We start from the raw sequence: 22398 nt of genomic DNA on the forward strand, positions 1-22398 counted from the left end.
GAGCCAGTTCTGGCTCTTGGCTCCCGTGGCCTGGGGAGCTGAGGCTACTTTTCAGGCACACCAGAAATGTCTGTGTTCTTTCTCAGATGGGTCTGCAGACTGTTCTGGGTGCCAGGTCTTTGATGGAATGGATTTGGATACAAATCAAATATTTAAATTGATGTTTTCCCTCTTTGGAAGGACCATTCCAGCTGGACCTGTGGACTTGTTTTTACATAAGATTTGGACTCCTTTAAATGTGCATCCCCCCCCACCGCCCCTCCCATCTTGAATACGCCTGGGGCAGACAGTGGCTGTATTTGAAATCCCTGAGGCTGCTGGTCTGGCTCCAGGGAGGGAGCAGGCACCTCAGCTAACCCTCTTGGCCGAAAGTGCGCGTGTTAGAAAACCAATTCATGTGCCTGCTGGCTCCCCATGGTTATATACCATTTAATCACACAGGTCTTGGGTTTATGCCAAGCAGCAACTTGCTGTCTGCCATCTTTCAGGGAAGCATAAGCAAGGCATATTCATTCAGTTTTGTCTCTTTTTCAGCTTCCTAGGCTAAATGAAAGTGTTTATGAACATCCCAAAGTGCTGTGAAATATCCATTTGGTGAAAATAGACACCCTGCTTCCTTTTGAAAAATAGCATTTTGTGAAAGGAATCTTTGCCCATACATTTAGCTCAGATATTTCTAGATATTTCAAAGGGCCTCTCTTCTTCCCTTTACGTAAAAGAGAGAGAGAGAGAGAGAGGGAGGGAGGGAGGAAGAGATTGAGAGACTAAAGAAATGTGAAATTCCTTTCTCCACAAACTTGTTTGGGACCTGAGCTGGGGCATGGGCCTCTATCCTGGCTGGTGACAGCTGACACCAGGCATACAGTAGCAGTTATGACAGCATGTCCAGGGAGGAGCTAACTTGGTTCCTTTACTCTCACAGAGCCCCACAAAGCCCTGTGCACAAAGCCGCTCTGCATCTTGGAAGGAGCAAGCGGGACATTTTCCTTTGGGGATGGGGTCCAGGACAAGCTGTGAGCTCCTCTCTGTACCCCCATCCAGGTGGTTCCACTGTTGCCCTGTTGGGGGCTGGAGGCCCCATCCCCCCACCAAGCCTGCCAGCCTCTTCACACGCCTTTCATCCTGCGCCTTCCTCCCAGCGCACACCTTTCTTTTTCTAAAAAAAAAAAAAAAAAAAAAAAAAAGTTTTCTTTTATTTCAATAGATTTTTGGGGAACCAGTGGTTTTTGCTTACATGGATAAGTTCTTCAGTTGTGATTTCTGAGGTTTTGGTGTACCCATCATTCATGCGGTGTACACTGAACACAAAGTGTAGTCTTTCATCCCTCACCCCCTTCCACCCTTCCTCACTGGACTACCCCCGGAGTCCATTACATCATTCTTAACGCCTTTTCGTCCGCAGAGTTTAGCTCCCACTTATAAGTGAGAACATAAGAAATTTGGTTTTCCATTCCATGGTTAGTTCACTTAGAATAGTAGCCTCCAGTTCCATCCGAGTTGCCTCAAAAGCCATTATTTCATTTAGTTTTAAGGCTGAGTAGTATTTCATGTTGTAAATATACTACATTTTCTTTATTCACTCATTGGTTGATGGGCATTTAGGTTGGTTCTGTATTTTTGCAGTTGTGAATTGTGCTGCTATAAACATGTGTGTGCAAGTGTCTTTTTTGTATAATTACTTCTTTTCCTTTGAGTAGATACCCAAGAGTGGGATTGTTGGATCGAATGGTAGTTCTACTTTTACTTCTTTAAGGAATCTCCACACTGTTTTCCATGGTGGCTGTACTAGTTTACATTTGTCACCAGCAGTGTAAAAGTGCTCGCTTTTCACCACATCCATACCAACATCTATTTTTTTAAAAATTTATTTATTTATTTATTGTACTTTACATTCTGGGGTACATGTGCAGATCATGCAGGATTGTTGCATAGGTACATACATGGCAATGTGATTTGCTGCCTCCATCCCCCTGTCACCTATGACATTCCTCCCCATGTTATCCCTCCCCAACCTCCCTACACCCTGCTGTCCTTGCCTAGTCCCCCTCAACAGACCCCAGTGTGTGATGCTCCCCTCCTGGTGTCCATGTGTTCTCATTGTTCAACACTTGCCTATGAGTGAGAACATGCAGTGCTTGATTTTCTGTTCTTGTGTCGCTTTGCTGAGAATGATTGTTTCCAGATTCATCCATCTCCCTACAAAGGACACAAACTCACCATTTTTTATGGCTGAATGGTGTTCCATGGTGTAAATGTGCCACATTTTCCTTGTCCAGTCTATCATGGATGGGCATTTGGGTTGGTTCCAGGTCTTTGCTATAATAAACAGTGCCACAATGAACATATGTGTGCATGTATCTTTATAACAGAACAATTTATAATCCTTTGAATATATTCCTAGTACTGTAATGGGATTGCTGGGTCAAATGGAATTTCTATTTCTAGGTCCTTGAGGAATTGCCACACTGTCTTCCACAATGGTTGAACTAATTTACACTCCCAACAGTGTAAAAGTGTTCCTATTTCTCGACATCCTTTCCAGCATCTGTTGTCTCCAGATTTTTTAATGATCACCATTCTAACTGGCATGAGATAGTATCTCAATATGGTTTTGATTTGCATTTCTCTAATGACCAGTGATGATGAGAATTTTTTCATATGTTTGTTGGCCTCATATATGTCTTCTTTTGGAAAGTGTCTGTTCATGTCTTTTGCCCACTTTTGAATGGGTTTGTTTTTTTCTTGTAAATCTGTTTTAGTTCTTTGTAGATTCTGGATATTAGCCCTTTGTCAGATGAGTAGCTTGCAAAAATTTTTTCCCATTCTGTTGGTTGCCAGTTCACTCTAATGATTGTTTCTTCTGCTGTACAGAAGCTCTGGAGTTTAATTGGATCCCATTTGTCCATTTTGGCTTTTATTGCCAGTGCTTTTGGTGTTTCAGTCATGAAGTCCTTGCCTATGCTTATGTCCTGAATGGTTTTGCCTAGGTTTTCTTTTAGGGTTTTTATGGTGTTAGGTCTTATGTTTAAGTTTTTAATCCATCTGGAGTTAATTTTAGTGTAAGGTGTCAGGAAGGGGTCCAGTTTCTGTTTTCTGCACATGGCTAGCCAGTTTTCCCAACACCATTTATTAAACAGGGAGTCCTTTCCCCATTGCTTGTTTTTGTCAGGTTTGTCAAAGATCAGATGGTTGTAGATGTGTGGCATTGCCTCCGAGGCCTCTGTTCTGTTCCATTTGTCTATATATCTGTTTTGGTACCAGTACCATGCTGTTTCAATTACTGTAGCCTTGTAATATAGTTTGAAGTCAGGCAGCATGATGCTTCTGGCTTTGTTCTTTTTGCTTAGAATTCTCTTGGCTATGTAGACTCTCTTTTGGTTCCATATGAAGTTTAAGGTGGTTTTTTCCAGTTCTGTGAAGAGGGTCACAGGTGGCTTGATGGGGACAGCACTGAATCTATAACTTACTTTGGGCAGTATGGCCATTTTCACAATATTGATTCTTCCTAACCATGAGCATGCATGGAATGTTTTCCATCTATTTGTGTCCTCTCTTATTTCCTTGAGCAGTGTTTGCAGGTCTCCTTGAAGAGGTCCTTTACATCCTTTATTAGTTGTATTCCTAGGTATTTTATTCTCTTTTAGCAATTGTGATTGTGAGTTTGCTCTTGCTTTGATTCTCTTTAGTCTGTTATTGGTATATAGGAATGCTTGTGATTTCTGCACATTGATTTTGTATCCTGAGACTTTGCTGAAGTTGCTTATCAGTTTAAGGAGACTTTGGGCTGAGATGATGGGGTCTTCTAAATATACAATCATGTCATCTGCAAATAGGGACAATATGACTTTCTCCTTTCCTAATTGAATATGCTTTATTTCTTTTTCTTGCCTGATTGCTCTGGCTAGAACTTCCAATACTATATTTAATAGGAGTGGTGAGAGAGGGCATCCTTGTCTAGTGCCAGATTTCAAAGGGAATGCTTCCAGTTTTTGCCCATTTGGTATGATATTGGCTGTGGGTTTGTCATAAATAGCTTTTATTATTTTGAGATACATTCCATCAATACCTAGTTAATATTGAGAGTTTTTTAGCATAAAGGGCTTAAGAATTTTGTCAAAGGTCTTCTATGTATCTATTGAGATAATCATGAGGTTTTTGTCTTTGGTTCTGTTTATGTGGTGAATTACGTTTGCAGACTTGCATATGTTGAAAAGCCTTGCATCCTCAGGATGAAGCCTGCTTGATTGTGATGGATAAGCTTTTTGATGTGCTGTTGCAATCGGTTTGCCAGTATTTTATTGAAGACGTTTGCATCTATGTTCATCATTGATATTGGCCTGAAGTTTTCTTTTTTTGTTGAGTCTCTGCCAGGTTTTGGTATCAGGATGATGTTGGTCTCATAAAATGATTTGGGAAGGACTCTCTCCTATTGTATTGTTTGGAATAGTTTCAGAAGGAGTGGCACTAGCTTCTCTTTGTACATCTGGTAGAATTTGGCTGTGAACCCATCTAGACCTGGGCTTTATTTGGTTGGTAGGCTATTAATTGCTGCCTCAGCTTCAGCCCTTGTTATTGGTCTATTCAGGGTTTCAACTTCTTTCTGGTTTAGGCTTCAGAGGGTGCAGTTATCCAGAAATTTATCCATTTCTTCCAGGTTTACTGGTTTATGAGCATAGAGTTGTTTGTAGTAATCTCTGATGGTAGTTTGTATTTCTGTGGAGTCAGTGGTGATATCCCCTTTATCATTTTTTATTGCATCTATTTGATTCTTCTCTCTTTTCTTTTTTATTAATCTGGCTAGTGGTCTGCCTATTTTGTTGATCTTTTCAAAAAACCAGCTCCTGGATTTATTGATTTTTTGAAGGGTTTTTCTTGTCTCTGTCTCCTTCAGTTCTGCTCTGATCTTAGTTATTTCTTGTATTCTGCTAGCTTTTGAGGCTTTTGATCTTGCTTCTCTAGCTCTTTCAATTGTGATGATATGGTTCCGATTTTAGATCTTTCCTTACTTCTCATGTGGGCATTTATTGCTATAAATTTCCCTCTAGACACTGCTTTAAATGTGTCCCAGAGATTCTGGTACATTGTATCTTCATTTTCATTAGTTTTCAAGAACATCTTTATTTCTGCCTTCATTTCATTGTTTATCCAGTCAACATTGAAGAGCCAGTTGTTCAGTTTCCATGAAGTTGTGCAGTTCTGAGTGAGTTTCTTCATCCTGAGTTCTAATTTGATTGCACTGTGGTCTGAGACTATTTGTTATGATTTCCATACTTTTGCATTTGCTGAGGAGTGATTACTTCCTATTATGTCGTTGATTTTAGAGTAGGTGCAATGTGGTGCTGAGAAGAATGTATATTCTGTGGATTTGGTGTGGAGAGTTATGTAGATGTCTGTTAGGTTTGCTTGGTCTGGGTCTGAGTTCAAGTCCTGGATATGCTTGTTAATTTTCTGTCTTGTTGATCTGTCTAATATAGACAGTGGAGTATTAAAGTCTCCCATTATTATTTTGTGGGATCCTGTCTCTCCTAGGTCATTAAGAACTTGCTTTATGTATCTGGGTACTCCTGTACTGGGTACGTATATATTTAGGATAGTTAGCTCTTCTTGTTGCATTGATTCTTTTATCATTATGTAATGCCCTTCTTTGTCTCTTTTAATCTTTATTGGTTTAAAGTCTATTTTATCAGAGACTAGGATTGCAACTCCTGATTTTTTTTGCTCTCCATTTGCTTGGTAAATCTTCCTCCATTTTGAGCTTATGTGAGTCCTTGCATGTGAGATGGGTTTCCTGGATACAGCACACTGATGGATTTTGACTTTTCATCCAATTTGCCAGTCTGTGTCTTTTGATTGGGACATTTAGCCCATTTACATTTAAGGTTAATATTGTTATGTGTGAATTTGATCCTGCCATTTTGATCCTAGCTGGTTGTTTTGCCCATTAGTTGATGCAGTTTATTCATTGTGTTGATGCTCTTTAGCATCTGGTATGTTTTTGGAGTGGCTGGTACTGGTTGTTCCTTTCCATGTTTAGTGCTTCTTTCAGGAGCTCTTGTAAAGCAGGCCTGGTGGTGATGAAATCTCTGAGCAATTGCTTGTTCGTAAAGGATTTTATTTCTCCTTCACTTATGAAGCTTAGTTTGGCTGGATATGAAATTCTAGGTTGAACGTTCATTCCTTTAAGGATGTTGAATATTGGCCCCAACTCCCTTCTGGCTTGTAGGGTTTCTGCAGAGAGATCTACTGTGAGTCTGATGGGCTTCCCTTTGTGGGTAACCCTATCTTTCACTCTTGCTGCCCTTAGCATTTTTTCCTTCATTTCAGCCCTGGTGAATCTGATGCTTATGTGCCTTGGGGTTGCTCTTCTTGAGGAATATCTTTGTCGTGTTCTCTGTATTTCCTGGACTTGAATGGTGGCCTACCTTGTTAGGTTGGGGAAGTTCTCCTGGATAATATCCTGAAGAGTGTTTTCCAGCTTGGATTCATTCTCTCTGTCACATTCAGGTACACCTATCAAATGTAGATTAGGTCTTTTCACATAATCCCATATTTCTTGGAGGCTTTGTTTATTTCTTTTTGCTCTTTTTTCTCTAATCTTACCTTCTCATATTATTTCATTGAATTGATCTTCAATCTCTGATATCCTTTCTTCTGCTTGGTAGATTCAGCTATTGAAACTTGTGTATGCTTCATGAAGTTCTCCTGTTGTGTTTTTCGGCTCCATCAAATCATTTATTTCTTCCTTAAGCTGTTTATTCTCATTAGCATTTCATCTAACCTTTTTTCAAGGTTCTTAGTTTCTTTGCTTTGGGTTAGAACATATTCTTTTAGTGCAGAAAAGTTTGTCATGACCCACCTTCTGAAGCCTGTTTCTGTCAGTTCATCAGACTCATTCTCCATCTGCTTTGTTTCCTTGCTGGAGAGGAGTTGTGATCCCTTGGAGGAGGAGAGGCGTTCTTGTTTTTGGTGTTTTCATGCTTTTTGTGCTGGTTTCTTCCCATCTTTGTGGATTTATCTACCTGTCGTCTTTGTCATTGGTGACTTTTGGATGAGGTCTCTGAGTGGAAGTCCTTTTTGTTGATGTTGAAGTTATTTCTTTCTGTTTTTTAGTTTTCCTTCTAACAGTCAGGCCCCTCTGCTGTAGGACTGCTGAAAGTCTACTCCAGATCCTGCTTGCCTGGGGATCACCTGCAGTGGCTGCAGAACAGTAAGAGTTGCTGCCAGTTTCTTTTTCTGTTATCTTCGTCCCAGAAGGATACCCACCAGATGTCAGCCTGAGCTCTCCTTTGTGAGGTGTCTCTTTGGATATACAGGGGTCAGGGAGGTGCTTAAGGCAACAGTATGTCCCTTATAGGAACTCAACTGCTGAGTGGTGAGCTCTATTGTTCCATTCAGAGCTGCTGGGCAGGTACATTTAAGTCTGCTGCAGCAGAACTCATAACTGCCTTTTTTCCCAGGTGCTCTGTCCTGGGAAGGTGGGGCTTTATTTATAAGTTCCTGATGTACTGCTGCCTTTTTTCAGAGATGCTCTGCCCAGCAAGGAGATAGTCTAGTCACAGTCTGCCAGCAGAGGCATTGCTGAGCTGCTGTGGGCTCTGCCCAGCTGCTGTGTGAACTTCCTTGCGGTTTTGTTTACAGAGGTATGTTAGAACTGCCTCGGTAATGGCAGTCTGCCTCAGTAATGGCAGACTGCCTCAGTAAAGGCAGATTGCCGGGGTAATGGTGGACATCCTTGGTAGTGGTGGACTGCCTCGGTAATGGCTAACGCCTTTTCCCCCACCGAGCTGGACCATCCTGGGTCCAGCTGTGCTTTCTGTGAAACTTTCAATCCAGAGCATTTCAGATTGCTGGTCTTTGTGAAAGTGGGACCTACTGAGCCAGATCACCTGGTTCCCTATTTCAGCCCCCTTTTATTTAGTTGAATGGGCACCTTTGTATCCCAGGTGTTCCAGGTGCCAGTTGAAACAGCCACCCAGATGTGTGGATTTTTGTGCAGAGACCCACGGCACTGGTTGAAACAGCCATGTTGGAATCTCGTGGAACTTTTCAGCCTGGCAATCTCCTGATCTGTGGGCAGTAACAACTCCTTTGGAAATGCAGTGATCACTCACCCTCTGTGTTGTTCTCTCTGGGAACTGCACTCCAGAGCTGTTCCTATATGGCCATCTTGGATCTCCTCTTTTTAAAAAATTTTTAAATTATGGCCATTCTTGCAGCAGTAAGGTGATATGTCATTGTGGTTTTAATTTGTATTTCCCTGATAATCAGTGATGTTGAGCATTTTTTCATATGTCTGTTGGCTATTTGTATGTCTTCTTTTGAGAATTGTCTATTCATGTCCTCTGCCCACTTTTTGATGAAATTATTTATTTTTCTTTTGCTGATTTGTTTGAGTTCCTTATAGTTTCTGGATGTTAGTCCTTTGACAAATGCATAATTGGTGAATATTTCCTCCCCATTCTGTGGGTTGTCTGTTTACTCTGCTGATTATTTCTTTTGCTGTGCAGAAGGCTTTTAATTAGGTCCCATTTATTTCTTTTTGTTTTTATTGCATTTGTTTTGGGGTTTATAGTCATGAATTCTTTGCCTAAGCCAATGTCTAGTTTTTCCAATGTAATCTTCTAGAATTTTTGTCTTCAAGTCTTAGATTTAAGTGTTTGATCCATCTTGAGTTGATTTTTGTATAAGCTGAGAGATGAGAATTCCGTCTCATTCTTCTACATGTGGCTTGACAGTTTTCTCAGCACCATTTATTGAATAGGGTATTTTTTCTCCATTTTATGTTTTTGTATGCTTTGGCAAAGATCAGTTGGCTGTAAGTATTTGGCTTTATTTCTGGGTTCTCTATTCTGTTCCATTGGTCTATATACTTATTTTTATTCCAGTACCATGATGTTTTGGTGACTATAGTCTTGTGGTATAATTTGAAGTCAGGTAATGTGATGCCTCTGGCTTTCTACTTTTTGCTTAGTATTGCTTTGGCTATGTGGGCTTTTTTTGGTTCCATGTGAATTTCAGGATTGTTTTTTTCTAGTTCTGTGAAGAATGATGATGACATTTTGATGGGAATTGAATTGAATCTATAGATTGCTTTGAGCAGGATAGTCATGTTCACAGTATAGATTTTACCCATCCATGAGCATGGGATGTGTTTCCATTTGATTTTGTCATCTATGATTTCTTTCAGCAATGCCTTGTAGTTTTCCTAGTAGAGATCTTTCACCTCCTTGGTTAAGTAGCTTCCTATGTATTTTATTATTATTATTTTCATTTTTTGCAGCTGTTGTAAAAGGGATTGAGTTCTTGATTGATTCTCAGCTTGGTTGTTGTTGGTGTATAGCAGAGCTACTGATTTGTGTACATTAATTTTGTATCCTGAAACTCTACTGAATTCATTTATCATATCTAGGAGCTTTTTGGAAGAATCTTTAGGGTGTTCTAGGTATACGATCATATCATCAGGGAACAGTGACAGTTTGACTTCCTCTTTTCCAATTTGGATGACCTTTATTTCTTTCTCTTGTCTGATTGCTCTGGGTAGGACTTCCAGTACTATGTTGAGTAGAAGTGGTGAAAGTGAGTAACTTTGTGTTGTTCCTATTCTCAGAAAGAATCAAGCACACACCTTTCTCCTTCCTTCTTTCTACCCTTTGTGCAGTCTGGCAGGAGTCATGTGTTCTTACTGTGACTCATTCTGTGTCATTTATTGCCAGGAATACATATCCCCAGTATCCCCTTTATTTACTCTGTCATTTGAGTATCACCTGTATAGTGTCCAGGCTAGAGACCAGTCTCTGTTATGTCCATAATTAAAGGTTTCTCTCTTGGCACAGCCAAGCACACATTAGATGCTGGGCCAGACTCCTTAGAGCAATGTCTGGGAGTCAGGGGACACAAGTGCTTCTATGCCTTCTATTCCAGTGAGGAAGCCTTGACTTAAAACTATGGTTGTGGAAATTGAAAGCTAAAAAGAATCTCAGTGCAGAGACTTGCTAAAAAGAGAGAGCAGTGGTATCCCTACCTCATGGGGTCCTCGGGAGAACTAAATGAGGAAACTCACACAGTTGCTTAGCGCTCTCTGGCACATGGTAAACTGTGGATACTTTAATCTCCTTGAACTGCAGGCATCCCTTGGAATTCAGACCTTAGAGATCACATGTGGGTCTACACAAGTGTAAAGAAGAAAAGTGCAAGAAGACCACACAGCATCCAAAAGCCAAGCTTCTCCAGCTCAGGTGAATTCTGGCGTCAGCAGATTCTCCCTTTAGGATCTGGGGGCTGCTACCCAGCATCTAGAATCAGGGCTGACAGTCATTGCTCGGTCTCTTTCTCTCTCTCTGTCTCTCACATCTGGGGAGGCCCAGGAAACTATAGTGTCCAGTGTCAGCCCCTCCTGGAAATCCATAGCCCACTAGGTCAGTGTCAAAGCTTTGAAATCACATCTGAGTCTGTTGATTGACAGCAAGTATGCTGCATAGAAAATAACTTATTTGTAATCACATATTCCAAGGATAAATCCCACTTGATCATGAAATGAAACTGTTTCCTAAAATGTCAAACATCCTACACCTGGGAGCGTAGTAGTGACATCAGCTTCAGAATTTATGATTTTATCAGTGGAGCCAGACTTGGGGCAAAAAGGCAATGACTTTTTTTTTTTAATCAGTAAAGGAATTTTGGGGGGAAAAAGATAAAATATTTTGTTTTATGAGACCATCATTACTCTTATAGCAAAGCAGGCAAGGACACTACAAGCAAAAAAAAATTAAAGGTCAATATCCCTAATGAACATAGCTGCAAAAGTCCTCAATGAAATACTAGCAAGCTACTCTTACACCAGGGTCCTACAGACTGCTGCTCATGCTGCCCCCATGTCTCTAGTGATCCTTGAGAAGTTCCAGCACATTTTGTGAGTATTCAGTGGTTGATAGAAAATAGCCTTTGACATCACTACAATTAAAAATGTGGGTTGAAGATATGCTCATGTGGTGTTGAGGAAAGCAGATATTGATCTTACCAAAGGGTCAGGAAAACTCACTGAGGGTGTGGTAAAACATGCTGTCACCATTATGCAGAATCCATGCCATTACAAGATCCCAACTGGGTCTTGAACAGACAGGAGGATGTAGATGATGGAAAATATAGCCAGGTCCTGGCCAATGGTCTGGACCACAAGATCTAGAGAAACTGAAGAAAATTTGGGTCAATAAGGGCTGCACCAATTCTGGGACTTTTGTGACCAAGGTCAGCACACCAAGACCACTGGCCACCAAGGCCATACCATGGGTATGTCCAAGGAGAAATAAGTAGGTAGGCCTTGCCTGTTAATTAATAGTTTATATACCTAAAAAAATAGTAGCAACTAGAATTCAACAGCACAGTAAAAGAACCATTCATCATGATCAAGTGGGATTTATCCTTGGAATGCAAGGATGGCTCAACATATGCAAATTAATCAATGTGACATATCACATTAACAGAATGAGAGACAAAAACCATATGATCATTTCAATATATGCAGAAAACATATCTGACAAAGTTTAATGTCCTTTCATCATAAAAACTTTTAACAAATTAGGTATAAAAGGAATCTATCTCAACACAATGAAGGCCATATATGATAAGGCCAAATGAAACTGTCTCCTAAATAAAATGTCAAGCATCCTACACCTGGGAGCATAGTAGTGACATCAGCTTCAGAATTTATGATTTTATCAATGGAGCCAGACTTGGGGCAAAAAGGCAATGACTTTTTTTTTTTAATCAGTAAAGGAATTTCATCATATTCAACAGGGAAAAGTTGAAAGCTTTTCCTGTAAGATCAGGAACAAGACAAGAATGCCCATTTTCACTATTTCTATTCAACATGTACTGGAAGTCCTTGCCAGAGCAGTTAGTGAAGAAAAAGAAATAAAGGCCATCCACATTGGAAAGGAAGAAGTTAAGCTGTCTCCGTAGATGACATGATATTATAACCCCTCTGGTGGTTACACTCCCACTTCACCCTTTCAAGTAGCTGGGACTACTAGAGCACACCACCACACCTGGCTTTATTTTTATTATTATCATTATTATTTTTGAGATGGAGTCTTGCTCTGTCACCAAGACCAGAGTGCAGTGGTGTGATCTCGGCTCATTGCAACCTCTGCCTCCCAGGTTCAAGTGATTCTGCTGCCACAGCCTCCTGAGTAGCTAGGATTACAGGTGCCTGCCATGACACCCAGTTAATCTTTGTATTTTTAGTGGAGACAGGGTTTCACCACATTGCCAGGCTGGTTTCTAACTCCTGACCTCAAGTAATCCACCCGCCCTTGGTGTCCCAAAGTGCTGGGATTACAGGCATGAGCCACCACACCTGGCCTGTTCTACTTTCTGTATCTATGAATTTGCTCATTCTATAAGTGAAATCATACAATACTATTCTTTCCGTGACTGGCTTACCTCACTTAGCATATATCTTTGGTTCATCCTGTTGCAACATGTCAGAATTATAACTTCCCAAGGGGTTCACCTTGCCCACTGTCTTGACAGAGACAATTTATGAAGACAGGGAAATTGCAGTAGAGAAAGAGTAATTCATGCAGAGCTGGCTGTGCAGAAGACCAGAGTTTTATTATCACTCAAATCAGTCTTTTGAAAATCTCAGGGAAGAGAGTTTTTAAGAATAATTTGGTGGGTAAGGGGGCCAGTGAATTGAGAGTGCTGATTGGCTGGCTCAGGGGTTAAATCACAGGGAGTTGAAGCTGTTCTCTTCTGTTGGGTCAGTTCCTGGGTGGGGACCACAGAACTTGCTGGCAGGTCCAGGTAGGGCCATCTGGTTGTTAGAAAGGCAAAAATCTGAAAAGACATCTCAAAAGGCTGATCTTAGGTTCACAATAGTGATGTTACCTTCAAGAGTAATTGGGGAAGTTGCAAATTTTATGACCTCTGGAATAATGGCTGGTAATATTTAGAATTCTAGCCCCTCTCATCTTGAAACTTGGTGGCCAGTGGCCTTTCCTAAACTGTTAGAAGAACAGTTTAGCCTTTCGGGAAAGGCTGTTATATACACACTAAATTCCTTCCCAAAGCAGTTTGGCCTACGCCATGGAAGGAACAAGAACAGTTTGGAGGTTAGAAGCAAGATGGAGTCAGTTAGGTCTGATATCTTACACTGTCATAATTTCCTCCATTATGATTTTTGCAAATTCAGAATTTTCTTTTTTTTTTTTTTTTTGTTAAGAAATACATGTATTCTGCCCTGGGCAACATAGCAAGACCGCGTCACTACAAAAATAACTATAAAAATTAGGTGGGCGTGGTGGTGGGTGCCTGGAGTCCCAGTTTCTCAGAAAGCTGGGGCAGGAGGCTTGTATGAGGCCAGGAGTTTGAGGTTACAGTGAATTATGATCACACAATTGCACTCCAGCCTTGAGCTGGAGCTCGGGAAGCTGAGGTTCCAGTGAGCTGTGATTGTGCCACTGCACTCCAGCCTGAGAAACAGAGTGAGATCCTATCTCAAAAGAAAAAGAAAAAAGAAAAATTCCAACTACGGAATCAAACCTAATTAGAAATTTTGGTTTGAGTGCTTACTTAGCCATGTAACCTGAGAAGATTACCTAATTTCTCTAAACGTATCTGTAAAATGTAAGTGTCAGGGAGGAAATAGAATTTGTCCTTAACTCTCATAAGTTCATAGTTAGGACAGACCCTGTGGGAAAAAAAAAAAAAAAGATTAATAAGAGAAAAAAAAAAAGCCAGTTGATGAACACATGCAGTGCACACCACGAGGAGAAACCTCGGTGAGAGCTCACTCGGAGCCGGGGCTTAGAGCTCTGGTTTATCTAGCATCTTCAACAAAGAAGGATACAATTTGGGGAAGCGTCAAGACAAAGCAGAACTGTGGGTCTCTATGGGCAGCAACTCAAGGAAAGGCAAGCCATGGCAGATGCAGGTTAATCAGTTAAGCTTGTTGTCATAAACACCTATGGTTCCATCTCCAGGCTGCTGGGGCCCACAGCTGTCTTCAGTGGCAAGCTTTGATCTCCCTGGTAGAGTCAGGGATGGGGCAGGATAACTTTTCTCTTTGTCAATCTATCTCCTGCCTTCAGGCAGACAGAGGGCAGGCATGGAGCTCTCCTGCATCAGCTGCTTCATCATCCTCAGCACAATCTGCAATCCTTCGCCTTCTGAAGCAGCAGGTACTGTTCTCCTGCGTGATCAACACCTGCCTCAAGTGGCCATGGGGGCATGACCTGATGGAGGGTTTATCAGATGCTCAGTCTGCCTGAACACACAGGAAGTGCTCAGAAATGTCAGCTATTATTACGGAGTCAAATATACCGGCTAGACTTTTATTCTGAGAACTTTAAAATGAAATAGGGGCAAAGTTTGCCAGTTGAGGAAAAGTGACACATTTTAGAAGTTCAGAAGGCATTATATGACCACAACTTTCCCTCAGAAACAAAGAGATGGAAGGCTTTTAGAGGTCTAAGAGAAACATGACAAAATCTGGCTGCTTATAGACCTAAGAGACTGCGCCCTGATTCTCATGCCTCCCAATCTTCCCTGGGTCTCTTGCCCAGGTGACTGCCAGGCAGTGTGGCCTAAGAGCCAAGAGGCACTAAGATGCACAGTGAGCCATATGTGAGCGCCTCCTAAATGAAAGAAAGACCTCCAACTTACCTCATTAGTTGAGAAAGACAAAGTCTGCAAGCATACACATTATTTTCCTGTGCCTATTTTCTCCTCGGACAGAGCTCACAGATGCTAATCGAGGAATGGCGTGGGTTTCAAGTCCCTCAACCACCTGACACTCCCACCTTTCTCATGGAGCTTTCCCTGCCTATGGTGCTCACGTGACTACGGTGGGCTCCTGCAATTCCTTCCCGCCCAGCTTGCCCCAACGCCCCTCCTCCAACCCCTTTCCATGGATATTAAAAGAGAAAGAAAAAAGAGCCATACCGCCAAGTCCAGCGACCTTTCCATGACTCTCCCTGTCCTGAAACAAGGGAAGTCACCATAGACACAATGTGTAAGCTGCTAATCCATCACTGGGCATGGAGTTTTATCTAAGAAAACTGTTACTTCTATAAAGCCAATTATTCTTCTGAGAAGAGTTTCCATTCGCCACTGGGGGAAAATGGTGTTTGTGAAGCTCTAGCCAGTGTGCTGTTGAGCAATGTCTTACTAAACAGGTACACTGGGGCCCAGGCATGGAAGAAAGGTGGTGCAGGAAACCTCCAAAACCAGGAAGTTCCTGGGTGGCTTTCCTGCCCGGGGGAAGGGTCCCAGCCGACCCAAGGCTCCATCTCTTCCTGCAGGTTCACGCAGCTCCTTGGGGATAATCGTCTACCACATCCGCTTGAGCCAAGCACTGATGAGGTCAAGGTAAGGATGGCAATCTCCTTAAAAGTCTTCTCCTCAAAGGAAGGAGTGGGCTTATCCCTTCCCTCTGTCCTCACAGCCCCCACAGGAACTGGATGGAGTGTAAGCCGGTTGCTCAGTGCACATTACAATAGACCCAAGTAACTCATGAAGGAGCCCTGTGATGAAAATGCCACCTGGGCTTAGGGACTGCACGCCGTTGGGGCCAACCCCGATGTTGACCACAGGAAAATGAAACCATTATTTCTCCAATTATGAGAGATGAAAAGCATCCTCCTTGGCCTCCAGTCATTTCCTCAGAATTGGGTGGGTCTCGCTGGCTGCCAACTAATCAGTTTAATTTGACCTTTTCACGAAAGTGAGTATTGAATAACTTTGCCCCCAGAGGAGGAACTATTTTCCGTAACCTGTATTCTGAGGAATATGCTTGCATGGCTGGATCACTCCCCATGATTCAGCAGGTTACACTGAGAATTCAGCACAATCTTAACTCCTTAGAAGGGGGGTTTCTGGTGTGGCTTTTTTGGTCAGTGGCTGTGTTACTGCTCCCTTGCTCCAAACCTAAGAGAACTGCCTTGGAAACTGGTAAAGTCTTTTTCCCCACAAAAGCCTCTTGACACGGCTTCCTTGAAGATTTACAAGTTTTTCTTCCTATTTACATAAATTCCTCAACTCAGTCTTTTAAAACCCCGCTTTTATATCGACTTTGCTTTAAAATGGAAGATAGTCTAACATGTTATTAATTGGCAGGTATAGATAGTTTGAAAACATGAGTCAACATGGGATTATTAAAGAGAATTAACAGCAATTAATCTTATTTCCAACTTCAACGGACACCTCCGAAGTTTCTTGTTATATCACTTCCTCTCCATTGGTGTGCATTTTTTTTTTTTTTTTCCAGACAGAGTCTTGCTCTTGTTGCCCAGGCTGGAGTGCAATGGCGTGATCTGGGCTTACTGCTGCAACCTCCACCTCCGCGGTTCAGGCGATTCTTTTGCCTCAGCCTCCCAAGTAGCTGGGATTACAAGTGTGTGCCACCACACCCGGTGAATTTTTGTACTTTTCATAGAGATTCAGTTTCACATTGTTGGCCAGGCTGGTCTCGAACTCCTGACCTCAGGTGATCCGCCCGCTTCAGCCTCCCAAAGTGCTGGGATTATAGGCTCGCGCCACCACACCCAGCTGCATTCTTACAGATTATAAGAGTAACACACTAAAACAACATACCCTTCCTGACTTCCTGCTGGGCTGGTTCCATCATGTTGAGGGAGAAAGAACCGAGCAGATGGAAGTTTTCTCAGTCCTTTGTGACAGGACTCCTCAGGATGGTGATATATTGTCAAGGTCCAGGCAGCCCTGGATGTATGAGTCACTGAGCTAGAAACTTCAGGAGAGTCAATGGCTAAAGATATTGACCTGCCCTCAATACTTAGAGCCAAGGAGGAGCCTTAAGACAGGGCGGAGAAGCTCCAAGACAAAACCAGCGGGCTGTGTCCTCAGTGTGCAGAGTGCTCCAGAGAAGAGCAAGGCACTTTCTGCTGGGGAAACCTGCAGGAGGTAACAACCCACTGGGGATGTGATGGGCTGGGGTTGGAGGCGAGGAAGACATAGATATGGGAATGCCAAGTTGAGAATCACAAAATGCAGGAGTAGGTTGCTTGGAGTTGAGAGTGTATGTCAGAACATAACCTGACAACAGTGTATTAGAAACACCTGGCTGACCTCAGGATCAGTGAGCACACCCAGCCCCAGATCTTGGTGTCTAATGCCATTCTCCAAAAAAAGGAACCAAGCTTCCTGAGAGGAATGGTTGATTCTAGGACTGAGGCAGGAAATGTGAGATGAGCCTGGAGCATCTTGTGGTGCCAGGAAGTAAGGAAGTGCTCAGCATAACAGCAAAACCACACACACCCCATTGATGGGTTAATGTTGAAGGGGCATGGGAGCCAGCTGCAAGAGCTCCCAATGGCCAGAGCTGGAACAGTTTGAAAAGGCAAGCAGTATTAGAATTGGATTATAACAAAGTAGAAATATCCATGGGTCCACACTGATATAAAGAAATGATTGAATACATTAATAACTGGGGGAAAAGAGATCTCCCCTGCAGAATTTGAAATACATTATTTATCTATTCCATCCTAAAGGAGGGGAGCAGAACTCTTTACGCCTTAAGGGTGGGCTGCACATAGTGACTTCCCTCCAAAGAGGACAGAATGGAAAGGGGGCTGGAAGAGAGTAACTTCACAGTGGAGACACCTGACCACCACCACCTCAGCCAGCTAATCAAGGTCAACATCGACAGCCCTAAATCACATTGAGACTATGTGCTCTTGAAATAATGTGATGACAATGGCATTTTACCTCTGTGGTCTTCCTCCCCTAAATCCAAAGCTCCAGTCTAATCTTAGGAAACAATATCAGACAGATTTCAACAAAGGGGCATTCCACAATTCCCCTGAGTAGCACCCTGACCTGTCAAGACCACCTAAAACCAGGAGAGCCTGAGACAGACACAGCCATGAGCCATGAGGACTCAATGGAATGTGGGGTCCCAGAGGGATCTGTGAAGGAAAAGGACTCAGTGGAAAACTAAGGGTGTCTGAATATAGTCTGGACCCTAGGTAATAACGTATAGATATTGGTTCATTAATTGTAACAAATGTACCATCCTAATGTAAGATGTTAATAGGAGAAGTTGTGTGTGTGTGTGTGTGTGTCTGTGTGTGTGTGTGTGTGTGTGTTTGGGGGGAAGTACATAAGAACCCTCCGTACTGCTTTTTTCTCATAAATCTAAATCTGTTATTTAAAAAAAGTCTTTTTTTTTTCCTGAGATAGGGTCTTGCTCTGTCACCCCGGCTGGTGTACAGTGGCGTGACCTCAGCTCACTGCAGCCTCGATCTCCCAGGCTCAGGCAATCCACCCACCTCAGCCTCCCAAGTAGCCAGGACTACAGGCGTGCTCCACCACATCCAGCTAATTTGTGTATTTTTTGTAGAAACAGGGTTTTGCCATCTTGTCCAGGCTGGTCTTGAACTCCTGAGCTCAAGCAATCCACCTGCCTCAGTCTCCCAAAGTGCTAGGGTTACAGGGGTGGGCCACCATGCCTGGCTTCTTAAAAAGTCTTAATGAAGAAAGGGGGAAAAACCTCTTGGCAGTAAGAATGGGCATGGGTGAGTGCTTAGTGGAGGGGGAAGGCTGTAGACGCCCCGGAGGGATATCGTGTTCCCTCTGAATGTGACTGCTAGAGATGGGGCTTAGCTCAGCCTGCCACAACCAAATAACGTAGACTGCATGGCTTAAACAACAGAAACCGATTTCTCACAGTTCTGGAGGCTGGGAAGTCCCTAAAACTGGGCGCCAGCATGACTGGGGTCCTAGTGAGGGCCCCTTCCTGGCTTCTCTGTGGCTATGTCCTTGCGGTATCCTCACATGCCCAAGAGAGCTGTGGTCTCATCCTCTTCTTGTGAGGATGCTAATCCCACCGTGGGGGCTCCACCCTCACGACCTCATCTAAGCCCAACCACCTCCCAAAGTCCCCACCTGCTAAGACCTTCAAATTGGGATTAGGGCTTCAGCATATGAATTTTCGGGGGACGGAGACATTCAGTCCATAACAGATGGGCAAAGAGGGCACCTTGGCCCAGGGGAGATACCCATTTGGCAGGTAGTGTGATGCTAAACAAGTCATATACCAAGTAGCTTTGCTAAAAATAAGAATATAATACAAAATTTTGCCATCAACATTACTGAAGGAGGTTGCCCCAGCTAGCGCAGGAGGATGGCCAATGGCTGGGGTTGGGACACAAAGGAGACATAGAGGTAGAGTCCTGAGGACCGATCCTAGGTTTTTGGAAGCCCACCACGTGTGCCCTCCACATCCTGCCCCACCACAGCCCTCTTCAACCAGTCTAGGCATTCCTTCCCACGGGCTGGCCCACAACTCCTTCCCAGCAGAGGGAGGGCAGTAGAGCTGGCCACCACAGAGCCCAGCCCTGCACCCTGCCCCGCTGTCCTCTGGGCCAGCCCCTGGCTGCCTGTCTTTTTCAGGGTGAGACCAGCCTGAGCTAAGGTGCAAAAGGCAGTCCATGCGGCGGCCTCTTTGGCACGTTCTGAGTGCTGCCTGCCTTCTTTCTGTTTTGCTTGTTGCTGTGCTCCCAGTTGCTTTTCATCCTCAGGAAATCCAGGACTAATTCCTTCTACTGAAGACATCCACTCCACCCCCATTCCCTTCCGCCCCCTGTAGACTTCCTCCAGGCTCAGTGCACAGGGTTGGCATAACCACAAGCATTGATTTTGACCCAGTTTCATCATTGGTCCCGTGCATAGCCACTTATTTATTTCAATACTGTAATAACTCCCTAGGAATCATTCATTCTACAAGGAAGTTTGAGACAGGACAACAGTTTGGGATAGAGAACTCCTCTCATCCCCTTTCTCTTTCCCAAATTTGTGTTTACCTTTTCCTTGTTTCTTTTTTGCAGTTTTGTCTTATCTACAGGCATTTCTAAAAAGCACGTATTTTAAATTTTAATTTTTTGCTTTATTTTTATTTTGAAACAATTATAGATTCAGAGGAAGTGGTGGATATAACACAGAAAGATCCCATGTGACATTTTTATACTCCATTGGTAACATTTCATATAACTGTAGCACATTGTCAAAACTAGGAAATTGACTTGGTACAATCCACAGACCTGATTCAGATTTCCATAGTTTTACTTCTGTGTATGTGTGTGTGTGTGTGTGTGTGTGTGTGTGTGTGTGTGGTGGTGGTAGTGGTGGTGGAGGGGTGGGTGTTCTGGGCAGTTTTATTTCATATGTAGGTCCATGTACTGACAACCACAGTCAAGATATAGAAGAGTTCCATCACCACGATGATCTTTCTTATTGCTCTGTTAGAGCCACACCGACCCCTCCTCACCCCCAACATCCCTAATCTCAGGCAACCACTAATCTGATCTCCATTTCTATAATTCTTTTTCATTTCAAGAATGTTACATAAATGGAATCATACAATAGTAACTTTTTGGTCTGGGCTTTTTTTCACTCCAAATAATTCCCTTGAGATCTTTCCAAGTTACAGGGTGTGTTAATAACTTGCTCCTTTTTATCGCTAAGCTGTAGTTCATGGATCACACTTTGCTTAACCATTCACACACTGAAGGATTTTTTTTTTCCCGGGTTTTGAACATTACAAATAAAGCTTCTATGAATATTTGAGTATGGGTGCTTGTGTGAACACAAATTCATTTCCCTGGGATAAATGCCAAAGAGCGAAATTACTGGATCATATGGTGATTTCATGTTTACTTTTATAAGTAAACTGGAAAACATTTTATAGCTGTGAAATTATATATTACCACCAGGAATACATGGGAGATAAAGTTTTCAGCATACTTGTCAGAATTTGACGTTATGACTATCCCTTCCTCCTGTTCTGGCCATGCTTCTCTTTCACCTTCCACCATGATTGAGTTTTCCTGAGGCTTCCCCAGAAGCCGAGCAGATGCCATCTTACAAGCACCAAGTATCATGCTTCCTGCATGACCTGCAGAAATGTGAGCCAATTAAACTTTTCTTTATAAGCTACCCAGTCTCAGGTATTTCATTATAGTAGTGTAAAAATGGACTAATACGCTGGGAAATATATTTTGCTCTATTTTGATTAATATTGCCACTCCAATTTTCATTTAACTAGTGTTAGCACTATCTTTTTTCCATCCTTTATCTGTATATTTCTATTTAAAGTACTTTTCTGGTAGGCAGAATATACTTGGGTCATATTTTTTCAATCCAGTCTGAAAATCTATGCCTTTTAATTGGGGTGTTTACACTTCACCTTTAATGTGATTACTGATATGGTTGAGTCTCTCATCTTGCTGTTTGTCTTCTATTCATCCTATCTATTCTTTATTCTCTTTTACCTCTTTTTCTGTCTTCTGATTAATCAAGTTTTAAAAATAATTCCATTTTATCTTTTGATAATAGCTATGATTTTTTGGTATGTCATTGTAGCCGCTGCTTTAGGGTTTATAGCACACATCTATAACTTACCAGTCTATCTTAAAGCGGTGGCGTATCCCTTTGTGTATAAGAACTTTACAGCAGCACAACTGTCCTCTCCTAGTCTTTAAGCTATTGTGGTCATCCATTTTACTTTTAATTATATTATAAATCCCACACTATTACTTTTATTTAAACAACTGTCTTTTAATGAGGTTTAAATAATAAATCCTACATTTACCCATGTTGCTACTATTTCCAGTGCCCTTCATTTCCTTCAGAAGGCAGGCATTTTCCTTCTGCCCAAAGGACATCCTTTGACTTTTCTTGCAGTGCAGACCTGTGGGTGACAGTCTTTCAGCTTTTGCAAATTTGAAAACATCTTAATTTCTTCATATCTATTATCCTATTTTCAGTGGCATCTAGTCTGCTGTGAAGCCAACCAGTTGAACTTGCAATTTCAATTATATTTTTCATTCCTACCTTTGTTTGGTACTTTTCACAATCTGCTTCATTATTTTTATACTCATGCCATTTAACCCCCCCTTATTTCTGTAAGTATAACGCATACTTTATGAATGTGCTTGCTACCTTTTAACATCTTAAATCTTTCTATGACTTCAGGGTCTGCTTCTGCCCCTTGTTTCTGCTGGTTCCTGTCTATTTTACATTTGTGAATTTTTTTCTATTATATTCCTTGAAACTCTCCAACTTCCTCCAAAGGCAATCTGTTTTGCTTCTGCCAATTACCCGTAAGGCACTAAAATCCTGTTTTCACTTGAAATTTCCAGCTTGAGATTTTTTAAGACCACCCAGGTTGTGCAACCAAACCACCCTAAAAACTGCCGGCGGTTATATACAGACTCTCAAGTAAGATGTTTTCCCCCAAGACAGAAATCTTCCCTGCTGTTCACAGGAGTTGGGGGGATGGGTGAAGCAGGTGGATTTATTCCTAGTTCACCCTTACACTACATCTATCCTTTTGGGGTCTCACTTTATGAGGTCTCTTCTTAGTTTTCCTGTCTTGGG

This window comes from Cebus imitator, unplaced genomic scaffold (assembly GCF_001604975.1).
Source record: "Cebus imitator isolate Cc_AM_T3 unplaced genomic scaffold, Cebus_imitator-1.0 Scaffold531, whole genome shotgun sequence".
Classification (NCBI taxonomy): domain Eukaryota; kingdom Metazoa; phylum Chordata; class Mammalia; order Primates; family Cebidae; genus Cebus; species Cebus imitator.